We start from the raw sequence: 2,180 nt of genomic DNA, 5'->3' as shown, positions 1-2,180 counted from the left end.
CTCTCTGAAGCTCTTTTGGCTTCCATAATTCTGAATTGAGCCAGAACCCTATTCACACAGGGACTAATGGAAAGCCACCTTGCATCAGAAAGCTGCAGTATCTTCTAGTTGTCTTGAAATCATGGAAAGGATGATGGACAGCGTATGTGGGGGTGGGGGCTGATGTGTGATGCTGAAAGAGGTCAGGTTATGGTCAGAGAGAGATTCAGGAACAGAGAGAGCAGTGCTTGGTCATGGTGTGATAAGACATTAGGTATGAGGAACTTCTCAGACTGTGAACCTCCACAATGCTGAGCTCGGCAAAACTGGCACCCCTGATTGATGAAGAGATCTCCTTTCCCCCTCTTGTCACACAGATTTAAAGTCAGGGCCGCAGGTGATCACCTTCTGCAGGTGTATTTGCCCATTTTCTCACGAAGCTCTTGGGTTTTGACCCCATAAATGATAGGATTGAGCATGGTGGGGACAAAGAAATAGAGGCTGGCCAAGACGATGTGAATGTGGGGAGCTATGCCCTGACTGAATCGGTGGGTTAGGTTCGAGAAGAGGTTTGAAACATAAGACATCAGCATCCCACAGATGTGGGCTGTGCAGGTGTTGAGGGCTTTTTGGTGGGATTTCTTGGAGGAGATTCTGAGGACAGCCCTGATGATCAGACCAGAGGACAGGGCAATGAGTGTCAGGTCTAACCCAGTGCATACAAGCACTACCACCAAGCCGTACATCCTGTTGACTGTGATGTCCCCACATGACATCTTTACCACAGCCATGTGGTCACAGTAAATGTGGCAGATAATGCGGTTGGCACAGAATGGCTGCCTGCTCAGGAGCAGGGGCAGGATGCAGAGAACAGCTCTTATAAAACCCACTAGCCCTAGCTTAGCTATTCGTGCATTGGTGAGGATGGTGGATTATCTCAGAGGGTTACATATGGTGGCATAGCGATCAAAGGCCATTGTGACGAGGACGGCTGACTGCATAATAGAAACTGCGTGAAGGAACAACATCTGGGTGAAGCAGCCACCCACAGTAATACCACTCAAATTGAAGCAAAATATACACAGTGCCTTTGGCACGACGGAGGTAGACATGCCAAAGTCTGTGACTGCCAGCATGCAGAGCAGCAGGTACATTGGCTTGTGCAGGGTCTGCTCTTTCTGTACAACAGAGAACTGTGAAATTTCCCAACAGGCTGATAAAGTAGAACATAGAGAAAGGGATGGAAATCCAGATGTGAGCAGCTTCCAGTCCAGGGATGCCCATGAGGATGAATATTGAAGGGTCAAAAGGAGAGAGTTTGAATGCTGCCATGAGGTGGGCGAAGCATTGATCGGGCTCAGAAATGCTCAAGGTGCCTGTGAAGGGAGAGAAGCACAGTGAGGGGTGTCATAAGTTTCACCCCCACTCTGAACCTTAGAGTATAGATGTGGGGACCTGCATGAGAAGCCCTCAGCTTAATTAGATCAATATGCTGCCACCATCCGAATATTTGAGTCATTTGGAAAACTCTGTCTTCCCCTTCAAAACCTTCCCCTCCCTGGGTAGCCTTGAGAGACTCCTCCACCAATTCCCTGGTGAACACCGATCCAAACTCCTTGGATCTTAACACAAGGAAGAATTACTCCTTCTCCCTCTACCCTTCCCCCCCAATCCCTGGTGAGTCCAGATCCAATTCCCTTGGATCTAAAAACAAGGAAAAATCAATCGGATTTTTTAAAAGAGAAGGCTTTTAATTAAAGAAAAGAAAGGTAAAAGAAAAAAAAATCCCTCTGGGAGATAGCATACAAGCTGATCTCACAGACAATAGATTCAAAACACAGAGGATGTTCCCCTGGGCAAACTTAGTACACAAAAGAATTCCCAATTTGATCATTCCCCTAATGCCAAGACAAGTTACAAGAAGAAAAATAAACATAAACCAAGTTATTTCCTTCCTTAATACTCACTACTCTGATAAGAGGCTGGTTCCTTGATCTTTTCCACTCTGGCCAAAACTGAAACTGACTCTAAACAAAGGAAACTTCCCTCATTCCTTTTGAAACATCCGGTTATGACAAGAGGGTTACACACTTTATATCAATTAGTATAGTAAATATTTTATAGTTATCACCAATCTAGAACAGGGGTGAGCAGTGAGGTGACAACATTTGCAAATGGCACCAGATTATTTAGGTTATAGT

General features: G+C 45.6%; 1 pseudogene; it reads right to left on the bottom strand.

Moving 5' to 3' along the window:
* Positions 1–380: 380 nt before the first annotated feature.
* On the bottom strand, positions 381–1,311 carry LOC127044114 (olfactory receptor 52P1-like; annotated as a pseudogene).
* Between the last annotated feature and the right edge of the window lie 869 nt (positions 1,312–2,180).

The sequence above is a fragment of the Gopherus flavomarginatus genome, chromosome 1, assembly GCF_025201925.1.
Source record: "Gopherus flavomarginatus isolate rGopFla2 chromosome 1, rGopFla2.mat.asm, whole genome shotgun sequence".
Taxonomy (NCBI): Eukaryota; Metazoa; Chordata; order Testudines; family Testudinidae; genus Gopherus; species Gopherus flavomarginatus.
Note: the sequence above shows the minus strand (reverse complement) of the source record. Positions and strands in the feature narration are given on the sequence as shown.